Below are 26,781 nucleotides of genomic sequence, written 5' to 3'. Positions count from 1 at the left end.
AATTAATTGGACAACATTAATGTTAAAAATATCTTGCCCATAAAGATTACTCATTAAAAAATGAAAGTGAAAACCAGTAACTGCAAAGAAAATATTCTTAATACGTATCTCTAATAAATAATGTTTTTTTCAGTTTTTATTCATCAAGAAAATGGAAGCTAAAACTACACTGAGACTACACTATGTCACACCCTCTGGGATAGCTAAAATAAAAAGATAACATCAGTATTACTTTAGGACATTGCAGCAGTTGGAATTCTAACATACTATTAGTGGGTGTATAAAATGATTCAAGCACTTTAAAATGCTGTTGGTCAGCTATAAAATAATAACATACCCACCCATATCCCAGTGATTTCACTTTTATGAATTTACCCAAGAGAAATGAAAATGTTTCTCTATAAAAATATGTATACAATTGCTGTTAATTTTGTCTTTATTCACCCAATCAAAAAATCTTGGGAAAAGAAACTAAAATGTCCACAAACAATTTAATAAACAGAGCATAATCATTAATTTTATGAAAAAACATCAATAAAAAGGAATGATTAATTCACAAAACAAGTGAATCAACATGAAAAACACAATGTTGAGTAAAAGAGGCCAAACACAAAAGAGTACATGCTGTATTTTTCCATTTGTTCAATGAAACTATAAATTAAGTTAATCTACGGAGATAAAAATCAGAAGAGCAGTTGTCTATGTGTATGTGTGGTAAAGGGGGTTTGACAGAAAAGAAATGAAAGAACTTTCTGGGATGATCAAAATGCTCTAAATCCTGATCTGGATTTAGTTACATGAAGAAATGGATACTTAAAACTTGTTGAACTCCAAACAGTATATACTATTTAATGAAAATTTTATTTCAATTAAAAATATTTTGAAGGAAAAAATAACTGGCAAAAAATGAATTGAACACTTAACCATTTAATCAAGCAATTCCATTTTTTGGAAGTTTCCCATGTATATTGGAAACATGTTGACACAAAATCTGTGCACAACAGCTTATAGCAATTTATTTATAATCACTAAAACCTGGAACGACTCAAATATCCTTCAACAGATGAATGGATAAACAAACTGGATAATATCCATATAAATGAAAGCTACTCAGCAATAAAGAAAAAACTATTGATTCATGGAACAATGTGAATAACTCTTTTTTTTTTTTTTAAGATTTTATTTATTTATTTGACAGAGAGAGACACAGCGAGAGAGGGAACACAAGCAGGGGGAGTGGGAGAGGGAGAAGCAGGCTCCCCGCAGAGCAGGGAGCCTGATGCGGGACTCGATCCCAGGACCCTGGGATCATGACCTGAGCTGAAGGCAGTCGCTTAACCAACTGAGCCACCCAGGCGCCCAACAATGTGAATAACTCTTAAATGTACTTCATTAAGTGAAAGAAGCCAGCTCCCAAAGGCTACATATTGTATGATTTAATTTATATGACATTCTGGAATAAGCTAAACAACAGGGATAGAAAATAGATCAATGGTTGTCAAATGCAGAGGGTAGAAAGAGGTTGTCTACAAAGGGGTAGCAGGTAGAAAGAAACATTTGGAGATGATAGAATTGTTCTATATAGTACTGTGTAGTGGGTACATGACCAGGCATTTGTCAAAACCCACAGAGTGAATTTTCCTGTATGATGATTTAAAATCAAAACAAAAGCATGATATCAGGGGTTCCAGAATGAAATGCAGACTGTATAAGAATGAATTTAATTGTATCATAAATAAATGATATAGCTACATTGAAGGGAGTAAAGAAGCTGATCCATTAATTTGAAGGGATTTACAGTGCAGAAAATCTGGTGAATATCACCTTCTCCAATAATCAAGGATAACATCACCAATAGAAAGTCATGATGATATCATGTTCCCCTCGGGGGATGAAAAAGACAATTCATCTCTGTGATTTTTCTTTCCCAAAATTCACACCCCAAGTTGAATGATGAGAAAAACCTAAAAATAACCAAACCTGTGGGAAATTCTATAAAATTCTTCAAAATTCCTGAACAGTATCTTCAGTTTCCAAGTCACGGAAGACAGAGAAAGCCTGAGAAACCATCACAGACTGGAGCTAAGAAATCATGAAAACTGAACATGATGGGGTACTGTGGACTGAATCATGGAACAGAAAAAAATATTAGTGGAAAAACTGAAGTCCAAATAAAGTCTGTAGTTTCAATAGTAGTAACAATAAGATACCAATGCTAATCTCTTCATGTTGACAAATATGCCATGGTTATTATAAATGTTTATATTAGGAGAAACTGAATGAAAAGTATTCAGAAATTCACTCTACTATCTTTGGTACTCTCATGTAAATCTGAAGTTTCCTGAAAATTAAAAGTTAAAAAATGAATTAAAGGGGCACCTGGGTGGCTTAGCTGGTTAAGCGACTGCCTTCAGCTCAGGTCATGATCCTGGAGTCCTGGGATTGAGTCCCACATCGGGCGTGCTCCCTGCTCAGCAGGGAGTCTGCTTCTCCCTCTGACCCTCCTCCCTCTCATGCTCTCTCTCTCTCTCAAATTAATAAAATCTTTTAAAAAAAAGAATTAAAAATATTTGAGTCTTTGTATATGTTTCAGAAATGTGGAAAAACTAGGGGGATTATATGTTCTTCAAAAGTTATAGTGAGTTATCTTGGAAAGGAAGCTGAACTTGGTACATATTTTAGAAATGAGATTTTAATTAAAAAAATGTAACTTCCTATAGAATAATATTGATATACATATATTACAGATTGATCCCCTACTACTTACCTACATTCTCACTTCCCATTCATTGTTAGATCACTTTACAAAATGTTTTACAGCTTTATTGAGATATAATTGGTATATAATAAACTGCACATAATTAATGTGCACAATTCGGCAAGTTGTTTTTGTTTTTTTTTTTAACTTACTATGGGCCTGGAAATGGGAAAAATGCTAAAAACATTACACTGGATGAGCTCTAAGATATTTAAGATTTTTAAGCTTTGATATAATAAACACATGGGATCATTATCGTAAGAAAGAAAGTGAACAAATTCATCATCTCTGATCATTTTTTTCTCATACCTCTTGGTAATATTTTAGCTCATGTTCTCCCTTCGCCTACAACAGTCAAATACTCCTGATTTTGATTGGCTGGATCCTAAACCTTGAAGTCTTCACTTATAGTGCCCTCATTCAAAATGTCTTCCTTAGCTAACCTCATACCACACATCCTGATGTCTATATATACCTACTTTCATTTAACTTACATTACATTATATCCATGTCTATGTGGCAATCTTCCCCAAATTAGGTTATATAACAGTGGAAGGAATTTGTTTCATCATTTATCCATAAATTTAATACAGATTAGCTGCTAAATACACATCCGTCAAATTATATAATTCCATAGTCTGTACTCTTTGCAGAAACACGTTATGCATCTGTTAAAATAACTTATTTTAGATGGTATTATCTGACAAATAAAACTACCACACTTGTTATAATTCAAGAGGACTAAGAAATAACATGGTTATCTTTTTTAATTAAAAGCCAATGGTGTGTGCATTTAATTATTTTGGTTAATCAAAACAGAACGTTCTTAAAAACATGAATGTGTTTATGAGTTCAGTGCTTCTAGTATTCCAAAACTTTCATTATTTAATAAAATTTCTGACTTCCAAATATGGTTGGTGTGTTTAACTTATTGTTTGTTATCTATGATTGCTTTATAATATAATTATATGGTCTCCATCAGTGATTAAGAACTTTACATATGAATTTATATGAGATTAGATACTATATTTTGGTACATCTCATGATCATAATTATCATAAATAGACAATTACAGCTTTTAAAGCCTCTGGTTATTTGGTAATTGATATATCCTAGGCACTCTGCTAAGTACTTCGTATATAGTATCTCAACAAATTTTTTACCAAAAACCAATAAATTAAGTTTATTACTCCTGTTTATCAATAAGTAAACTGAGACTCAAAAGAAAGTTGGGAGTAGAAATGGTTAAATGGTCTTTTAAACTGTGAAATAAATTAAGTATCTTCACTTGGACACACTTCACCAAGTAAACATTTCTACTCACTGTCCCATCTTCCCGGCACAGGGGCTCAGACTATTTAAGATCTATCATATAATAATATATATGTATAATAATAATATACAATAACTTACATTTTTATAGACCTTTACAATTCTCAATATGCTTTGACAAACATTACCACTTCCCAACTCTGAGGTAGTTAGGGCAGATTTATGTCTCTACTCTGCAGTTATGGAAAGAGAAGTCCAGTGACTTGAGGTGATTAGTCATGGTCATAAGACAACCCATTCCTTCTGACTAGTAGACAGTGAGTATTCTTCTCCTGGCCTTCCTGTTTCTTTAGAAAACAGTACATTTGTTCTGGCCTCATGACCTTTACACTTACATTTCCTCTGCCGGAAATCCTTTTATCTGACGTATTTTCAGGGCACACTTCCCTTCCTCATTGTAAATCAGGTCTTCATGAATCCCTCCTTCCAAAAATATCTATTCATATTTTATCAGCCCCTAGAATTTTACTCTTCACAGAATTTTTCCTTTTTTCATAGAACTTTTCATCTGCCTTCTCTGTATTGCTTTATTGTCTGTATAACATAGTAGAATATAACTGAACCCTATAGTCTAGAACATTACCTAGTAAAATATGTTTGTGAAAAATTGGCAATTATAGTAAATAAATGATTTTCTTCTGATTTACTGACCATTATATATAGGTTTATTTTTAATTGAAGGGACAAGCTTATCTGGGATGTTTTCTGTATTTTACATTATTGTGGTATATTTGCTTATCCATACCAAAACTCTGTGATTGTTTATTAAAATAAACTAGTAACTTATACATTGATTCCCGATTTCAGCATGATGGAAAACTGTTGGCTGCTGTTGTCATTAAGAAATGGTAGCATAGGGGGTGCCTGGGTGGCTCAGTTGGTTAAGCGACTGCCTTCGGCTCAGGTCATGATCCTGGAGTCCGGGGATCGAGTCCCACATCGGGCTCCCTGCTCGGCAGGGAGTCTGCTTCTCCCTCTGACCCTCCCCCCTCTCATGTGCCCTCTCTCATTCTCTCTCTCTCAAATAAATAAATAAAATCTTTAAAAAAAAAAAAAAGAAATGCTAGCATATTTAATGTTGTTTCTTAAACCTAAACAATAAATTGTGCTTCTGTTTACTTTTTATCTATTAATTATATCTATTAAGTTTTGAATTCCCTAAAATCCCTTAAGTATGTAATTTTAAAAATATGTTGGAATATCAATGTTAATCTTGAAGTTAGTTCATAATACTAATATCAACATAAGCATAATCTAACATTTCATTAATTTTGTTTCTGTATTAAATAGTTGATGACTTTAATTGAGCTGTGCTTTGCTTATGTTACTAAGTGACAATCAAATATTAGATGTTTCTCTACAGAATTATGTGCCTTGATATTCCTTACTAATTTTGAGGAAAAACATATTTAGATATTTTATATATATTTATTTTTTTTTTTTTTAATTTAGAGAGACAGCATGCACATGCATGAGTGGGGGTGCAGAGAGACAGAGGGAGAAAGAATCTTAAGCAGGCTCCATGCCTAGTGTGGAGCTCCATGTGGGGCTCCATCTCAGGACCTTGAGATCATGACCTGAGCCAAAATCATGAGTCGGATGGTTAACCAAATGAGCCACCCATGCACCCTCAGCTATTTTATATTCAATTTTAGATTAAAAACATCATTAGAATATCCTTTTGGTATTTCAACTAGAAGTAAATTATATACAGCCCAATGAAAAATAACTATACTCTGCCACTATACCAATTGTTTGATATACCAAATTAATACCACCGTTAAATTTTTTGATGGATTAGGCTGAAAAAGTATTTAAGAGTTTTATTTGGTATACTTTTTAACAATTCTTATTTGTATAACTTTTTATAGTTTCAAAAGACAAATCCAATAGAGCAAAAGTAGTCTGTTGTATTATTTCTAATCAGAAGTAAAAGATTAATCATCATGATTTTAGTTCTTTAAAAAATGTAGTTTGTCAGACTTCTCATACTTAAAGAGTATCTCTATACTCTCCATGTTATACTTATTTGTATTTTCTTATTTACCTGCATTACTAAATAGCAAAGTTTTAATATGGAAACTAATTCACAATTCACTTGTTTCATATAAAAACTGATTACTTTGGAATAGAAGAGAGGTAATAAAATTTACTTAGTTGGAAATTCTGAGAAAATAAATGCTAATTTTATTTCTTTTTTTTTAACTTCTTTTGGACTAGAACAATCAGTTTGGGCGGGGGCTTCAGTTTTATTATTTGCACATAGACAGTGACTAAATTTAGGTTCAGATTTGTCCACTATAGTTATACTTTATGATCACTGCCTTGGTTTGTTTGTTTCCCCATATTCCTATTCTCTTTCAAAATTCTCCCCGTAATGACAACAAATTCTAGGGTAATCCTATACTCAGGGAAAATGATACTGCTGCAGGATGTTAATTTATATGAGTGATTTCAATTTGTTTAATAACTAAAGGAATTAAATTATTTGCTCATACATATATATTTTTATCTGTTATTATTTACCAAATTAAATATTGTGCAACACACATGCACACCTATAATCAATGTATTTCATTTTTTTCAATGTATTTTAAGTACTGCAGTGTAAATATAGTCAAGATCATATATGCAGATTTGAGATATTTTAGCATGTAGTAAATTTTAATCTACTTATTCTTCTCTTTTACACTTTTAACTGTTGTAAGATATACATAGAAAATTTTGCCATCTTAGCCACTTTTAAGTGTACAGTTCAGGAGTGTTAAGTATATTCACATTGTTATGCTTAATTTATATTTAAAGACTATATCAATAATGAATCATCCATACACCCTGAAAATCAAAACTAAACAAATTTTATGCAAAATTACAAAATAGGAAAATGATATGTTTAAGTCCCAAATTTCTACTTCCTGGATGAGAGACAGATGAAAAGCAGCTTCACCTGATTACATTTTATGTTCCCAGATCTACCTGTCCAAAAGGCTCGTTCCTTGTTTCCTGTCCTCTAACTCAGGGAGATCTCTAAACACTGAAGTAAGTCATGACCATAGCAAATCTCTGCCCCACTATTCCTAAGTGGTTCTGTGAATCTCCATTCTTTTTTTTTTTTAAAGATTTTATTTATTTATTTGAGAGAGAGAATGAGAGGCAGATAGCAACAGAGGGAAGAGGGTTAGAGGGAGAAGCAGACCGCCCGCTGAGCAGGGAGCCCAATGTGGGACTCGATCCCGGGACTCCAGGATCATGACCTGAGCTGAAGGCAGTCGCTTAACCAACTGAGCCACCCAGGCACCCGTGAATCTCCATTCTTTGTAACCAAAGAGCCTTGACTGTAACAAAGAACACTGAGTTCAAAGAACCTCATGTTATAAAGTTTCTGCACTTTCTCATGCTAATAAGAAATGCAAAAACAAAAACCTTGTGAAACAAATGCTGTGTTTAACATGTATTTTATGCTGCACATGAAATTTCATATTATGCTAAATTTACCAAAATGTTATCAAATTACCTCTGAGAACACTTTTTTTCATAAAACCATGAGTATATTCAATTGCATAGTATTAAATAGTATTTTTAATAATCATAATATTGACTCATAAATTTGCATTTCTATTACCAAATGCATAACATATAAGGCCTTCTATTTATAAACTTGTTTTTTTAGCTACAAGAGAATAATATTTAATTCAAGGGAAGAAAATTTGCTTTGGTATATAACATCTTTGGTTTATGGAGTGAATTTTATTTCTTCCTATCAAACTATAACAAAATATCCCTGTTGTTAACAATATTATAAATTTTTGAAAATAACTGGGAAGTCAAAAAGGGCGGTAGGGTTGAGGGTTAAAGTCAACTTTCTACAGGTTAATCTGAATGATTAAATAGAAAGTTTAAAGTTTAATATGTAGAGTACAAGTGGGTGTGAAATGACTCCTCTGCTTATTTTATACCATCATGAAGATGATATTTTAATACTAAATTAAAATACTAGTTTAGATTAAGTGTTCATGGTGTGGTACATTCAAGGTAGTTATCAACCTTAAAGTTATAAAACACCTTCTTAAAGAACAAAAGATATCTAACTGAATTTTGTATCTGTATTAGAGACATTTAGAGTAACAAAATGCATTTAATTTTATAAGGGACTGTCACATATATGTATTTTTCACTGGTAAGTGAGGTAGCCAGGTAAGCATTAAGATCCCCAAAGGAATATCAAAGCACAGAAAGATGAAATCATGCTCTAAGGTCATAATAAGAGGCAGTGCATATACTACCAATGATCTTAATGCCCATCCAGGGTTTCATCTTCTGCACCAGTTTCCAGAAGGCCCAAAGACTGTTTAATTCAACTTTACTGGTAAGGGGGAAATTGAGGAGAGGAAGTATTTTCCTAAAAACCTAATTCTCGGTGTGTGTGGGTGTGTCTGCACATGTGTGTGTGTATGTGTGTGTCTGTTTCATGAGCAAATACTAGTATTCTGTGTTGATAGAGCAGATATTTTTTTAAAAAAGATTTTTAATTAATTTATTTGACAGAGAGGGAGAGCACAAGAGACAGAGAGCACAAGCAGGTGGACAGGGAGAAGCAAGCTTCCTGCTGAGCAAGGAGCCAGATGTGGGACTCGATCCCAGGACCCTGAGATCATGACGTGAGCCGAAGGCAGACGCTTAACCAATTGAGCCACCCAGGCACCTCGAAAGAGCAGATATTTGATGGTGTTTAACAAATGTGAAGATAATTTGCAAGATATACATAATATATTTTCATTGAAATATTGTTGCTGTACTTTTTTTTAGAGGCCTTTTCTAGAAATTACACTTTGTGTTAGGATCCCAGTCCAATTTCTGTACCATACAATATATAAGGAATACATAATAAGGCAAGATAGTGCATTGAGAATCATAGATGATTAAGTTGGCATATTAAAAAAAAGATAAAATTTCTTTGCATAAGGCACCAGGAGAAATGAATGTGAATTAAGTATCTCCAGTACCTAAAAATAATTCCAGTATATGGTTGATACCCAATAAATAATTTTTAAGCAATAAAAAGACAAAACTTCTAAGACTAGCCAGGTAATTATTTTGCTTGTTCCTCTGTGTTGGGAAAAAATTTAAAAATTGAACTAGAAAAGAAAAAAAAATAAAATTCATCTCAGTAGATTCCTAGTACCCTTATAAGATTTATAGGAACCATTTCCTGAAACACTTCATTTATTTGTTTCTTTCCTATCTTCACAGATTAAGCAATATATATCTACATTGCATTGAGATAATCAAATGCTTTTTAAAATTCTTTATTAGTCAGTGAAATTTATTACTCATCTTAATTTTATTTGGAAATTTTAAATTCGATGCTATCTAAACAAACTGACATTTGTGAATTATGTAATATAATCTCACTTATAATAATGAATAAGACATTTTCAGTGATTTAGTATAGACAGTATTTTTCCAAGGAAAAAAAAGGACAATAGAGTAGACTGGTTATAATCTGCCATCACCATCACCATCACTCACAAATGCATGTGTTATGGACCTATTTGCACATGATGTTTTGCTGGGCACTTCTTCAAATACCATATTCAGTGAATAAATCAGCAGCTGATAACAACAGTTTTCCCGAAACAATCAAACTTTAAAACAATATTGAAATATATGGTTATGCAAGAAAAATGCTTGCCTTAAAATGCAGGATATTATGGGAAGTCAATGCAGATATTCAAGATTAAGCTCAATAAAAGCATGCACTATATTTTGAAAGTAATATTTATCAGAGAGCTCTTACTCTTAGAAAATGCTTTTGCATTTACTAGAAACAAATCAGAGCAGGAAGGGAACTTTTTCAAAATATTCCATTCATTCAACTCTTATTTTACAGAACTTTGAATTTGGAAAAAGGGTTCAATACAAATCTTTCAATTTACATGTCCTGTTCTAAAACTGTAGGATTTATTTCCGATTTCTCCTCAAACAAGTCCATTCTTTGCTATCTCAGTTATATATTTCAGTGTGTCAAATAACAAAACTCAAAATAGAAAGGAAATAAAATGAGTTTGTCATGGCACTAAGTTACCAGCCCCGATTCTATTTTCCCTAATATTAAGGGAGAAAATGTGGCTAAGTACACAATAATTTTTCCCCTTCTAAAGGTACAATATTTTTGTCTAGTTAGCTATAATTCAGTCCCAGACTTCATCAGACCCTTTTAAAATGCATCTCCTTATTTTCTTACCCAGGTTCCATTATTATTCGTATTTCACAGGTTATTTTTATTCTGAGAATTTGTGAAAAAATAGATTATACAACTGAAAAACAAACCGTATCAGCTGTTATTCTTGATAAAATTTTTACTTCACAAATATCAATCATTCAAAATCATGACACATACTTTCTAAAATGTGTCAAACTGATGTAGTTTTGTCATCAAGGTAATCAAATGTAATAATCTTCTACATCAAAGAGAATTTTTTCTTTCCTCTATAATTTTTCAATCCTTCACCGGCTACAAAAGTTTGAAAGCTGACATCCAGGCGTCTCTAGTTTCCAAGATCTCCTGCACACACATAATGCAAATAGAGTGACTCTCACTTCCCCTTTATTTATATAAAGCTTCAAAAAGATGTCCTTTCTTGTTATAATTATGGTGAGTGTGGCAGACACCATCTGTCTCTAGCCAGCAAAAATGTTTCTTCTTCCTCCTTCCTTACCAGGAGATCACTGCTTAGCATCTTTTTCAGCTGGATTTTTGTACACAGAGACAGAAATGGAAGAGGAATGACTTTCTCTCTGATTAAAAGAGAAGTGTGAGAAGATCTTCCTCACTACTTGCTTTGAGTGTTTATTCAGTAAAGAGAAACAAAATGGTTGGAGTTGCTCCACCATCTCGTGACTATTGTGATGTGAAGCCATCTAAAATTGGAAACATAAACATAAAACATACAAGATACAACCTGATACAGGCTAATAAGCTAATGTTATTCCAAATAAAATAAAGATAATTAAGGCAAATGCTAAAATTTTGTCTTTTTTCCCTAGAATTAGTTATGTGTGAACTGTGCGAAAATAATTATTTCCACAAATTCAAATAAGAGAATTATTTGAATCAAATTATAATATTACTGCCAAGACTCCATTTCCCTTAATATTGTATAGATATGTGAAATCATTCTTCTCACAACCTAAGTAATAATTTACTTACTTTATAAATGTCATGGATGTGGTATTCTTTGTGCTGTAGCATAAACACAGTTATATAACTCAGAATAAAACTTTTTCTCCCAAAGACAGTAGTAGCATTATTACTTTTGACAACAACCATATAGCATCTTATATGAATTAAGGTTGGCTCAGAGTAAACTATGACATTAATTTCATATCACTGAATGTTGATTTCATATCACTTTTTGAAATAATTCCTCCTTTCTGTGTATTTCTGACTACATTCTAATCAATAGTTAGATAACTTGGGGTATAGAAAACTTACTGTCTGCCACCACCCCCATGCCTTCTGAAAGCTCAGAATCTAAAAATTAAAATATACTGAAACGATTAAAGATATAATTTAATTAACCAAAATTGATACATGGCATGCCTACCGAAATCTTTTAATTGAAATACTATGATTACACCATTACTAATATTTATATTAAAGAGTTACTCCCAAATGTTCTTCATTATTGAAGAACACTTTAAAAAAAAGGAAACTGCACCAACCTTCCTGTTATTATTTTAGGAAATAATTACGGTGTAACCACTTAACATGTTCCTTTCCTTTACCCATTTTTCTTATGACCATTTTCAAATTAAGGGAAAGTTGCCATTGTGACTAGGATTAACCTGTTTACTCTATCAAGATAAATCACATGGATTTTAAAAGGAAACTCATTTCCCTGTGTTGAGAGATCAGTCTGATGTTCTTGCTAAGACATTTGGACAGATGATTATAGCTGTTCAGTCAACGCATGAGTCCCATCTCTACCAAGACTTCCTCCCTCTAGTCATGGATTAGTGACCTTTGGGCAGCTGCCTAAGCAAGAAGGAAAAGATGCATGTGTCTCCGTCTGAAATCCTCTGTAGTAATTCTAATTGACTGCAGTGATATCTACTGGTGACAGTGGAGAAAGCTGACAGCTGCAGGCCCTGTTATTGCAGCCAAAAAGCCACTCTTGTGGAGATCTTAGATGAGTATATTAAGTACTTTTACTAGCTCAGCTGGTGAAGTTACTTTAGCTCACTTGGCATGAGCACTGGCCTGAGAATAGTAAATCAGCTCTTAAAAGTATCTGCTTGTCATCTGAATTGTAAATGTTCAGTGAGCTAATACTAATCCTCTTTTATAAATAGAACTGACCCTTTAGTGCTTTAGTGTCATCAAGAAAGTTTTTTCTTTCATTTTGCTAACTTTTCTTTTTCCTTGGCTTAACCCCATTTGCCCTGCTACACACAGTAAGTGGAAATCTTCGAAGAGCTCAAGATTAGATATCATAAAAAAGGACCCCAGGTGAACCTATATTAGTGTGCTGGCCCTTACACAGCAAAATGCTTTCAGGGGCTAAACTTGAAATTGTAGGGGCGGGTAGGGGAAAAAAAAAAAAAATCCAAACACTTAAGAGCAAATGAAACGTACTGTTAGGTAACCCACAAGGTGTTACTGTTTTTCAGTAACATGTATTGTCAAACTTTCCCCCAAATTCTCTGAAGCTGTTCATGAGATTCTATTCTATTAGATGGGTTAGGGGAATATGGAAGTTCATTATTTTCAATATGCTATAATTCATCACTGGGAAGAAACTGTTCCACTAGATTACAGTGATTTAGTCCTTCTTTAGACTTGATTGAACCTGTTTATACATTTCCTCTAACAATACATAAAATACTCCTCCAAACACCAACACAAACATCGACAAAGAAATCTGAAGACTCTAAAGTCCTGTTTTTAACATAAACAAATAATTGCAGGAGGCACAAAACTTCAACTTTTCCAGCAAAGAAAGCATACAATTAACAGAGAAGCTAAGTGAATTTTTTTCTTACTTGTAATACTTGACAGAATGGGCTGTGTTTTATTTCCTTTTATATACCCACTGCCTTGAACATAGGACAGCAGAAATGGTGGATGCTTAATAATTCATTGACAAATAAAAAAAGTGAATAAGTGACACTAACGAGTAGTAATACATTCTTGCCATTTCTGACCCTAATTGGAAAGTAAAATTGGCAAAATCAAATTTGGATGGTGTAGTGAGATCTACAAAAATAAAATAATTTTCTATCCTTCCATGATGCCCTTATAAGTGAATTTAATTGCTTGTTTTATCTAATTAGAAAGCCTCTAAATATCCCAAAGATTACTAAGTTTCCCTCATTAATCACATTATCAAAGTATTATAAATTACATGGTTTAAGCATTTTACTAACAGAGTTCTGTTTAGGATAAGTAATATTTTCTCATTAAAACCTTCTATTTAATTTTTCCAAAAAAAACATGAATCCTATTTTTCAAATATAGATCTTATTATCTGGCTTAATTTAAAATTAATGTCCTTATAATACCGTCTTTCTATAGGAAAAGCAGAGCACGTCACTTTCTACACTGATACAGGTTTTATAAAAGGATCAACAAAATTCCTTAATTGTATAATTCCTATAATTGTATAAAGCAACACCCTAAGGAGGCAAGCTGGTCTTTAAAATGGGTTTTAGTTTTGTGTTTCCGAAATCAGTGCCACAAAGGTTTCCATTATTGCTCACTTTAAAATGTGCTCATTTTAAGTATTTTAAACACTACTCATTTAAAAATGCTCATTTAATTTGCCAAGGTCTAGTGCCTTCAGGAACACATTTCCCTGCAGATGCTGGAGATGACAAATAGTATGATTAGGATAAAAATAAGAAACAGTGGCTGCAAGGTAGAGAGGGCTACTTGGTCTGTTCTTGGAAGCACAAATTCCCAAGATGCCATCTATATGTCCCAGACCATCCATAAAGAAAAAGCAAACAAATAAGAAATATCTACAGATCATAACAAGGCATGTTTAAAAACTATTTGGTTGGGATCCAGAACCGCTGAATTGCTTAATTACTCAAATTTAACTCTCTAGAATGATTTCTTATTATATTGGCTTATAATGACACTAAAATAGAAATTAAAATGCAGAAAAGCACTCAGGCAATATAGTGAATAAAATGCAATAGAATAATATGTATGGACAACTCATGTGCCTTTTAGAATTATGGCTGCAACTTGGATCTCATTTACTCTGTTATTTACTTAGTGTTGTAATTAAAAACAAAAGTTCACAATAGAAAGGTCACGTGAGAATTTGATTAACTTTGCAGTCCCCGCCCATTTATGTTCCTAATATAATAATCATCCGTAGTTCATCTAAACGTGTGTGTTATTTTTCTTAAAGGCAACATGGTTTATGGTTATTTATACTTTCAATTTTCTTACCAGAAAGATCCAGTTTGAATCCAGGGTTCTACTAGTTCAATTGTTAAATCCTCTAAATCTGTTACCACTTACAGATCCAGATAATAGTGCTCAATAGCAAATGCTCAGTAACATACTTTTAATTGGGCATTTGTATATTTTACATTAACAAATGCATTAAAATTAATAACAAAAGTAATAATAGAGTTATACTTATTTCATGTAAAGACCTGTTTTGGATTTAATAAAGAAAATCACTGCAGGTAATGTTAAGGTCTACAGAGCATTTCATCAATCCTTCATTTAATCATTTAGAAAAGTTAAGGTTGAAAATATTATAAAAGACAAAGTTTATGGTGTCAAAGTTGCATAACCTAAGAAACTCAGGGTTCCAGCAATCACGATAACATAGAGAACTCTAGAACACAGATCATTTACCATCCTTTTAGAACAATTCTTCACAACGTGTCACCTTTTTTTCTGCCGGAGGTGAGGAAGATGGGTTTCATGGTAAAATAATTTTGGGAAACAACATTACCCTATGTTTGCCACTTAAAGTTTCACCATGCATTTATCAATAGAAGAGCCTGAAGAAGTTCTGCAGTAAAAAACTTATTTTCATCACAAAATACCTTTTAGTGGGATACGCCTACACAGTTGCTGCCTTACAGACACAAAAGAAGCAGAAACACAAGATTAAGAACAATGGAAACAAAAGCTCTTATAGAACTAACTAGTATCTAAAGAAAACTAAATTTATTTCAAGAAAAATACAGAAGCTTATCTGAGTTCCAGCTTTCATAGGTACATTAGAATAAGTATGTCAGCTCAAATGGATAAAAATCAGAGTAATCATATCATTGACTATACTGAATAGCTATAAGAAAAAAAGATTGTTAAAAAATTTCAAATTATGAAGAAACAAAGATTGTTAAAAAAAAAAAAAAGACACCTTTGAATGCATCAGGCTGTGTGGCATAAATCCAATTTGAAAAGGCCCTACAAATTGGAAGCTGCAACCAAAGTTTTGTGTAGGTAAGTCCTTATTGTTCACATTGCATACAGTTCCATTTGTTAAATTATAAGAGAAAATATTGTACATTGAGATTATGGTTATTTTCAAATGTGAAAAACAATTAATTGGAAAGAGGAAATCTGACAGAGAAGGACCCCAACCTGAGAAGACAGCAAAGAGTAGTAAGATTGGGGCACCTGGGTGGCTCAGTCAGCTTAGCATTCCACTCTTAATTTCAGCTCAGGTCATGATCTCAGGGTCCTGAGATGTAGCTCCTCGTGGGACTCTGTGCTCAGTGTGGACTCTGCTTGGGATTCTCTCTCCCTCTCTCTCTGCCCCTCCCCACCTCCCTAAACAACAAAAAAAGGGTAGTAAGATGACCATAAAAAAGCAAGCAGGTAAGCATACCACAACCCAAGAGTATTGAAACTCAAGGGATCTGGCAAAATAGTTTACTATCTACAACACGGCAAACAGCAGGGGCATCAGCACACCAACATAGATTTTCCTGAGTCTGAGTGCCAGGGGAGACAAAGTGGGCCCAGACAGAGACTACACAAAGGTGTGCTGTGCCACAGCAGAGGAGTCTAGGTTCAAGGGCTCAACACTTCCGTCACAAGCAGAAAATAAGCCAATCCACTCTCCTAGAAGTTGCCTAGTAGAAACAGGTGATTTCCTTGACCCTCTTAAGTGTCTATGTGACTAACTACTGAAACTGCTCATTATCAGGAAACACTTGGATCTTGCTATTTGATATATTCAGCAAAGATGTGCAAGGACACTCAGGAACCATAGCAGAGTGATCTCCCAACAAGAGCAAACATTATCTGAATCAAATTAATACGAAGGAATTAAATTCTGTAACATATCTGTAACAAATTAAAAAAAAATGCTGGTTAGTATGATAGTTGGTAATCACATGAGATTAATTTTTAGCCAATAGTTTTAACTTCTTTTCATCCTTAAGGCATCATGCTCTTATTTTTCAATTATTTATTTATTTATTTATTTATTTATTTATTTATTTATTTATTATTATTATTATTTTTATTCTTATGTTAATCCCCATACATTACATCATGAGTTTTAGGTGAAGTGTTCCATGATTCATTGTTTGTGCATAACACCCAGTGCTCCATGCAGAATGTGCCCTCCTCAATACCCACCACCAGGCTAACCCATCCTCCCCCCCCTCCCCTCTAGAACCCTCAGTTTGTTTTTCAGAGTCCATCGTCTCTCATGGTTCGTCTACCCCTCTGATTTCCCCCGCTTCATTCTTCCCCTCCCGCTACCTTCTTCTTCTTCTTTTTTTTTCTTAACATATATTGCATTATTTGTTTCAGAGGTACAGATCTGAGATTCAACAGTCTTGCACAATTCACAGCGCTTAACAGAGCACATACCCTCCCCAGTGTCTATCACCCAGTCACCCCATCCCTCCCACACCACCCCCCACTCCAGCAACCCTCAGTTTGTTTCCTGCGATTAAGAATTCCTCATATCAGTGAGATCATATGATACATGTCTTTCTCTGTTTGACTTATTTCGCTCAACATAATACCTTCCAGTTCCATCCATATCATTGCAAATGGCAAGATCTCATTCCTTTTGATGGCTGCATAATATTCCATTGTATATATATACCACATCTTCTTTACCCATTCATCTGTTGATGGACATCTTGGCTCTTTCCACAGTTTGGCTATGTTGAGACGTAACATAACTTACAGACTAATTATAAAGTACATGCATACTTAAATTGAAATATCGTATTTAAAATTCACATAACCTGATGAATGAATCACTACAAGATTTCCATATAAGGAAGCTCAAGCTGGGCTCTCAACTCAAATTAAGTTTAGCTGAAGTCTGGTTATAGCCCAATTATTTCTCAGATAGTATGGCAGGCCAAGCCATTATAAATTGAAATTTTATTATCTATTGGCAAAATGTTATAAATGTCATACTGTGAAAAGGTCCAATATTATGAAAATGATAATAGTAATATCAAAAGTAAAATCAAATGAAATGATCTTTGCAAACATTTATGTACAGAAAAACTGAGAGTTTTTATTTCATCACTAAATGCCCCTTTCATATTCCTAGTTGGGTGAGGGATAGATACATATGCATGTATTTGCCATAAAACGCAAATACCATATGTGTGTATGCACACAGTGCTGACACCATGCAGGAGACCACTTAAAACATATCCTGGGGTTGTGATGGAGGGTGGCCTCCCCAGATATGGTGTAATAGCAGCACCCTGTGGAAGCATTCACTGAATAGACAAAGGAAGGAAGCAAAGACGGCACTTCAAAGCGAAGGTACCTTCTGAGAAACCTCCATGTTAAACTAGCTGAAATGTATCATGGAGAGTGGTAAAGTTGGAAACTTTGGCTGGAGCCCTAAACAGGGTCTTTGTCATAAAGGGCCTGGCAGTGATTATGTTCTGGCTTAAAGACTTTATCCATAAAGTCATGGGAACCACACTCACACACACAAACCTGAATTTAGGAATGACATTACATAATATATCTTTTTTTTTTAAAGATTTTATTTATTTATTTGAGAGAGAGAGAATGAGAGAGAGCACATGAGAGTGGGGAGGGTCAGAGGGAGAAGCAGACTCCCCGCCGAGCAGGGAGCCCAATGCGGGACTCGATCCAGGGACTCCAGGATCATGACCTGAGCCGAAGGCAGTCGCTTAACCAACTGAGCCACCCAGGCGCCCCATAATATATCTTTTCAAATATATTTTTTATTCAGCTGGAAAAGGGATTTAAGGAAAACTTAAATCAGTCAATTCAGGAAAGATAGTGATAATTACGCAAATGACAAATGACAGGATGCCTGTAACTTAGGTGGCAGCGATCAGATGAAGAGCTAGTGGAAGACATTTGAAGAGATGGTGTCATGACATTCTTGATGGTCAATTAACTGTTTGTTGAGGAATAAACAGGAGTTCAGGAGGATTACCGACTTTAATGTAGTTGGTATTATTAACATAATAAAGGCATGATCAATAAGATGGACAATTTAGGGAAAAGATCAAGTTGGAGACATTGCAGTATACTGAATTAATACTGCCCACTGTTCACTCTTTCTCTCTGTATTAGAGTTATGGATTCCTACTCATTGTTATACCGCTAGCCCTGAACAAGGAATGTAAAACCAATTTTACTGACCTTAAGCATAGTCCAGTGACCATTCTGGTGAAGGGAATATCAGCAGACGTGATTTTATCATGACCTATGCTACTGTGTAATATAGCTTGGGCTCTTGCATTCCTACCCTCTGCCATGAGTATACGCAGGTAGTGGTCCCAGAATCAGAAGTCATGCAAAATCCAATCAAACTTAGCAGAGATGCAATTGACCCATGAGCCCCATATAATATAAACAAGAAATGTTAATTATAATCCAATGTGAAAATGGAGGTGTTATCACAAAACCTAACTAATATGTAAATGACATATAGTTCAGTTTAACATGTCAGGTTTGAGTTACTTACTGAAAAATCGAAGAAGAAATGTCCAGTAGGAAATTGTTTAGGTACAAAAAGTACATAAAATAAGAGGCAGAGGATGAAAATAAAAAGAGAAAAATGTACCTCTCAAAGTGTCCTGGCTATAGTAAAGAGGATTATTAAATGAGCACTTTTTACTTGACACTAGGTAAGAAGTCATCTGTAGCACCTCTATCCAAAGATGAAGGTGTCATAGACAGCCCAAATTTGTTACCAAAGTAAAAACCTTTTTGGATTCAAGAAAAACAAGAGCTAGGATGCATGTAATCGAGATGTTTTATATGAGCAGGCCTGTGTTCAGTGAATTAGCATTGTACAATAATGACTTTTGGAAATCCTACTTTGTATCATTATACCCACTGTCTCTCTAGAAATATTAGAACCATGGGATTGTTGTTGTTTTTAATTTTGAAGAGTAATCTAATAGTGCCATCAGAAAAGTAGTTGAGTCACTTTTATTAATGACATAAAGTATTAAGATGTTGGATATCTAAGACATACCGACTTTGATTTTATTTCAATCTATTGCAGTCTTAAGCATCAGGGGAATAACAGCAGCCTTCTGAAACTTTCCTGTGTGAGTTCACAACATTAAAGTGCTGCAGTGTCTCATTATTAAGCAAGTTAAGTTCTAACTTTATCAGTAATGTGGATTAATTTTATCTCTTCCCAATCCTCGCACCTTCTAAGATTAATTCTGCTGTAAGAGAATGAACCATTTATAGAATGATAACCTTGCCAAAATATAGCTAACTGGATTCCTGGGTTATTTGTGCAAATTATTTCATCCTATTGTAAATATCCAAGTTAATGGGCAATTTCTAGAGGATGTATGGCCTATCTTTGTTATAAAAGTCACAAGCATGTCTGAACATGTGTTATTTACACCTAATCATTTATGGAATTAAAAAAATACAAATAAAAAGATTTCAAGAGTTTGTTATTCATTAGCACTTTCAGGAAAGAACAATAACTTCTTCATTTCTGTATCTCCAGCGCCTAGCCAGTACATGGCCCATAATAAGCATTAAAGAAAAGTTGAAGAATGCCTTTCTCAGCCAAGGCAGGTGAATAATGTGTGCAAGGACATGTATACACTGCACAAAAGGTGCTTGAGGATACATGGCAAAGATTAGATTTAGCCTGCATTATTAATGAGTTGATTAATGAAAATAAGATAATTAGTGCATGATTTTGAGATGTAGACAACTTTTTAGTCTGGCACCAGACACCCAATCAGGAATATGTGCAAGGGTGTGCTCAAGATGTACAAGCTAAACAATGCTGTGCAGAAAACCAAGTTATCCTGGAGAGATGAGGGAGTATACTTCCTACACGACATAAACTGGAAGTCAGCTTTCAGAAATCCAAACTAGAAAGTAAATCACCGAGACATGATTTCAACTGTTCAGCTGATTTTGATAGTCAATTTGTTTTTAGGCACAGAGGCGAAGAATAATTACGTTGGAATGTCTCAAAATCATTCTTAATGATGTGCAGGGGCGCCTGGGTGGCTCAGTTGGTTAAGCGACTGCCTTCGGCTCAGGTCATGATCCTGGAGTCCCTGGATCGAGTCCCGCATTGGGCTCCCTGCTCGGCAGGGAGTCTGCTTCTCCCTCTGACCCTCCCCCCTCTCATGTGCTCTCTCTCATTCTCTCTCTCTCAAATAAATAAATAAAATCTTTAAAAAAAAAAAAGAACGATGTGCAGGATCAAACAGAAGAGGATTCCTGCACCACAGTGGTGTCTCTATATAAACTGTCAAAGAAGTCTGCCTCTCAGAACAAGGTATGTTTCAGTAAATGCTGGTGATTATAAAAAAAGAACAAATCCTCTGCAGATCTAAATAGTCTACCAGCGGGATCTGGGGGGGGCGAATACCTCTGCAGTTCATTTTCTCTTGGGATTCTGTCTTCAATTCTGCTTAAGAATATGGATGTTGTATAGGCAGATGTTTTATGAGGTTACTAAATATGCCTATTTTTTAAAATAAATTTTAACTTTTAAATTTAAAACATTAAGTTTTAAACAATTTGTCATAGCAACTTTATGATTATGGACATTAATACAAATGAATTTTTACAAGCTGCAAGAATGTAAATGTAGCTCCATTTTACCACCAAATGTTCCATACTTTGTCTTTACTTTGAGGGTGACAAGTAACACAATTTACGAACATAGGAAAAAAAAAAGTATCACAGAAGCAAAATACTGGTTTAAGTGAAGGATAAAATACAGAATTCTGCACATTGTTATATGTCCTGGAACACCAAAAACTAACTATGACTCTTCACATAAGAGAGGAAGAAAGCTAATTTAAATGACATACTATTGGTTATGCCATATATGCTACTCTATCTAATGATCACAGTAGTTCTTTTTTTTTTAATTTTTTTTGAAGATTTTATTTATTTGACAGAGAGAGACACAGTGAGAGAGGGAGCACAAGCAGGGGAAGTGGGAGAGGGAGAAGCAGGCTTCCCGCGGAGCAGGGAACCCGATGCGGGGCTCCATCCCAGGACACTGAGATAATGACCTGAGCCGAAGGCAGACGTTTAATGACTGAGCCACCCAGGCGCCCCCACAGTAGTTCTTTTAAGATGACATTTTTATTTTCAATTTTCAGACAGTGAAACTGAGGCTCAGAATGCTCAAGGATATTGTGTAAAATCATATAAATAGCATGCAAATGAGTTTGACATAAACCTACCTGTCTTGTTTTATTCATGCAGCAAGCATTTATTAATAATTCAAAGTAGGCCAGGATGTTCTAGGTAAATAAAACTCTAGTAAATTTTGGAATTTCCTATTTTATTTTTTTAGGTAAATCATTTAACCTTTTTGAGTGTCAGTTTCTCTATCCACAAAATCCAGATAATTTTATCTCCCATGTACATTTAAAATAATATACATTAAATTGTTTTATAAATTATAAAATGCTATTCAAATATTAGGTTAAAGTAAATAATTGGTTTCATGTTTTTGTATTAGCATAGGCAAATATTTGTACCTACAATGGTGAAGATAAAGAATATAATTTAGGGAAAACATTCAACAACTACATATCCCATTGCCTTAATCCATTTGAGCTGATATTAAAAAATACCACAGGTTGGGTGGCTTCTAAACAACAAAAATTGAGTTCTCACAGTTCTGGAGGCTGGGGGGTCCCAGATCAAAATGCTGGCCAACTGGGTATCTTGTGAGAGCCTGCTTTCATGTTTCTAGACAGGTTATTTTTGCTGTGTCCTCACATGATGAAAAGAACTAGGGATGCTGTGGGGTCCCTTATAAAGGTACTAACCCCAAGTGTGAAAACTCTGCCCTTATAACCTACTCACTTCTCAAAGGCCCCACCTCCTAATATCATCAACATATGAATTTTGGTTAGACACAAACATTCAGACCATAATACCAATAAAAATATATAAACACCTCTGTAGGAACAAGTCTTAGAGGAGGAAAGGAAGAATAAAATTTTTGGAAGATACTTTTTTAATTCAGGCCAAGAGTTTTCAAAGTTAGGTTTAGGAATATGTAATTTTTCTGGAGATCTGGATAGACATAACATTAAATAATGAAAAGCTTGATGTCACCTTGAGTGTTGCTGGCCTGTTTTTGCAGTGATTTGTAAAGGGTGGAAATTTAATATTGGCAGTTCAGAAAAAAAGTTTAAAGTAGGCAAGTCATTAAGTAACAAGTGAGGATACTAAGATGAAAACAAGAAAGAAAAAGAAAACAATGACAGAGAAAGAGAGATATGGAAGAAGAAGAAAGAAGTACAGAAAAGGAGCAAGAAGATGAGTTGTAGCAGAAACAACAGGTGAAGATCTTATCATCATTTACACTGTGCTGATTTGCTATATAGGCAATTTCCTCATACAGGAACATTGATATTGTTTGGATAATATATAAAATATAATATTACAAAGGCATTGTAAGAGAGAATTAATACTGTCTACAATTTAATTGAGTTTAATATAAAGATCAAGAAATAAGATTTCCTAAATTATTATGTTGACTTTTTGGAAGCTTTTTCATTAAAGCTCACATGATGCCTTAAAATGTTACATATATCGGGCACCTGGGTGGCTCAGTTGGTTAAGCGACTGCCTTCGGCTCAGGTCGTGATCCTGGAGTCCTGGGATCGAGCCCCGCGTCGGGCTCCCTGCTCGGCGGGGAGTCTGCTTCTCCCTCTGCCCTATTCCCTCTCGTGCTCTCTGTCTCTCATTCTCTCTCTCTCAAATAAATAAATAAAATCTTTAGAAAAAAAAATCTTACATATATCATTTTAATTTTTTCAGAAAATATCTAAATTTGAACATTAAGTAAACAATAAATATTACTATCAAGACCCAACCCACCAGAATCATTTCTCATATTTATAGTTCAGACATAAAGTTAAGGAGTCATTGCTCTACTTGAGAAGTATTTTGTATCATGGAGCCAAAATTATAAGGCATTCTTCCAGAATAAAAAAACAAACAAACAAACAAAAACCATAATTGTTCTTATGGGTAAGGTGGGTAAAAATGAAGGAAGCAAACATTTAAAGTCAATGAATCCACATATTAATAATTTAGACTGATTGTAAGGAACTGGTCTTTGTTTTGCTATTTATATATACTTGAATTCTTAAAGTATTTAATTTATACCATAATCAATTAATTATACATTAATAACTAATTACAAAAAGTAAAAGCATCATAAATTTTAGAGAAACAGAAGGGACATTAGAATTATATATTTCAATGAAATTAAAAATTTTATAGCATCAACACTATTTATTCAGATGATATCTGATATGAAAAACTGATTATATAAAACATAAAATGCTGGGTAAAATTAATTTAATATGCTTCCAGATATATAGGTCTGAAGAAAATTAACAGAGTCCAGGGAATGTAATGGAATGTGGTTTCAGAAATGTTATTAAGCAATGAAGTTGCCAGATGCCATCAGGGAATAGATTGGACCTAGGTACTAGATCTCTTTCATATAATATTAGGAGCTCCTAAAATGTAGGTAGATGAATTTGAGAATACTACACATAAAGCTAATCTTAGGATGAAGTAAATACCTTGGAAAAAGTGAAAGAAAGAAGGAAAGAAGGAAGGAAAGATAGAAAGAGAGAGAGAGGGAGAGAGGGAGGGAGGGAGGTGGAAGAAAGAAAGAGAGAGAAAGAGAGAGAGAGGGAGAGGGAGGGAACTGAAGATCACAAAGAAAATTTTAAACCGATCTTGTTATTTGGTGATTTTTAAATACCTACCTACATACATACCTTTTGAGCTATAATGGGCATTTTAACAGTGGTTTAACACTGTAAATTCAAACTCTAATCTGTTACTAACTCAGGATTTTTAATTTAACAGAAACTAGGCTTGCAATGTGCCCAGGAACAAGATAAGATCAAGTACAATTTCTTTTTTTTTAAACTTTTTTTTTTTTAAAGATTTTATTTATTTGCGAGAGAGACAATGAGAGAGAGAGCATGAGAGGGAGGAGGGTCAGAGGGAGAAGCAGACTCCCCGCCGAGCAGGGAGCCCGATGCGGGACTCGATCCTGGGACTCCAGGATCATGACCTGAGCCGAAGGCAGTCGCTCAACCAACTGAGCCACCCAGGTGCCCTCAAGTACAATTTCTTTTGGTAGAACCATGATGAAAGTCATCCACAAGAATTACCATAGATAGAATAAAAATAATGGACTCACAATCAAAAATTATGAACCACATAGGGAAGAAGCTCTATGAGTAAGAGTCATCTGAAACAACAGAATCAAACCCATAAGTACTTCCAAACTTAAATATACTTTTAAAGATGCAATAATCATGTTTCTATGTTTAAAAAAGTAAAATAAGAAAAACAAAGTATAAATCAAGAACCCTAAACTATTAAAAATGGTTAGACATCCCTGTCATTTAGTCAAATGGAAAATTTAGAAACAATGCAAAAACACACAGTTTTTTTATTTTATTTTATTATGTTATGTTAATCACTATACATTACATCATTAGTTTTTGATGTAGTGTTCCATGATTCATTGTTTCCATATAATACCCAGTGCTCCATTCAGTATGTACCCTCTTTAATACCCATCACCAGCCTAACCCATCCTCCCACCCCCCTCCCCTCTAGAGCCCTCAGTTTGTTTTTCAGAGTCCATCGTCTCTCATGGTTTGTCTCCCCCTCTGATTTCCCCCCTTCAGTTTTCCCTTCCTACTATCTTCTTTTTTTTTAACATATAATGTATTATTTGTTTCAGAGGTACAGGTCTGTGATTCAGCAGTCTTACACAATTCACAGCGCTCACCATAGGACATACCCTCCCCAATGTCTATCACCCAGCCACCCCATCCCTCCCACCCCCCACGACTCCAGCAACCCTCAGTTTGTTTCCTGCGATTAAGAATTCCTCCTATCAGTGAGATCATATGATACATGTCTTTCTCTGATTGACTTATTTCGCTTAGCATAATACCCTCTAGTTCCATCCACGTTGTTGCAAATGGCAAGATTTCGTTTTTTTTTGTTGTTGTTGTTTTTTGATGGCTGCATAATATTCCATTGTATATATATACCACTTCTTCTTTATCCATTCATCTGTCGATGGACATCTGGGCTCTTTCCATAGTTTGGCTATTGTGGACATTGCTGCTATAAACATCGGGTTGCATGTACCCCTTCGGATCCCTACATTTGTATCTTTGGGGTAAATACACAGTAGTGCAATTGCCCGGTTGTAGGGTAGCTCTTGAGGGACCTCCCTACTGTTTTCCAGAGTGGCTGCACCAGCTTGCATTCCCCCCAAGAGTGTAGGAGAGTTCCCCTTTCTCTGCATCCCCACCAACATCTGTCATTTCCTGACTTGTTAATTTGAGCCATTATGACTGGTGTGAGGTGGTATCTCATTGAGGTTTTGATTTGGATTTCCCTGATGCCAAGTGATGTTGAGCACTTTTTCATGTGTCTGTTGGCCATTTGGATGTCTTCTTTGGAAAAATGTCTGTTCATGTCTTCTGCCCATTTCTTGATTGGATCATTTGTTCTTTGGGTGTTGAGTTTGGTAAGTTCTTTACAGATTTTGGATACTAGCCCTTTATCTGATATGTCATTTGCAAATATCTTCTCCTATTCTGTCGGTTGTCTTTTGGTTTTGTTGACTGTTTCTTTTGCTGCGCAAAAGCTTTTTATCTTGATGAAGTCCCAATAGTTCACTTTTGCCTTTGCTTCCCTTGCCTTTGGTTATGTTTCTAGGAAGAAGTTGCTGTGGCTGAGGTTGAAGAGGTTACTGCCTGTATTCTCCTCTAGGATTTTGATGGACTCCTGTCTCACATTTAGGTCTTTCAACCATTTTGAGTCTATTTTTGAAAACACAGACAGTTTTGAATAACGGTGGTGTTAAAAATCAGGTTAGACAGAGCTGAAAATAGAATTAATAAAAATTTAAAACTGGAAACAGAAAGTCCAAGCTCTATACTCCAGAGTTTTTAGGGATAGAGTTTTTAAAAATGAGTAGAATCACTTAATGAAAGTCAGCATTCTGGGCGCCTGGGTGGCTTAGTAAGGTAAGCATCTGCCTTTGTCTCAGGTCATGATCCTGGAGTCCTGGGATGGAGCCCCGCATCAGGCTACTGTTCAGTGAGGAATGTGCTTCTCCCTCTCCCTCTGCCACTCCCCCTCGTTCATGCTTTCTCTCCCCTCC

This window comes from Neomonachus schauinslandi, chromosome 2 (assembly GCF_002201575.2).
Source record: "Neomonachus schauinslandi chromosome 2, ASM220157v2, whole genome shotgun sequence".
Classification (NCBI taxonomy): domain Eukaryota; kingdom Metazoa; phylum Chordata; class Mammalia; order Carnivora; family Phocidae; genus Neomonachus; species Neomonachus schauinslandi.
The sequence above is the reverse complement of the archived record's forward strand: the minus strand, read 5'-3'. Positions refer to the sequence as shown.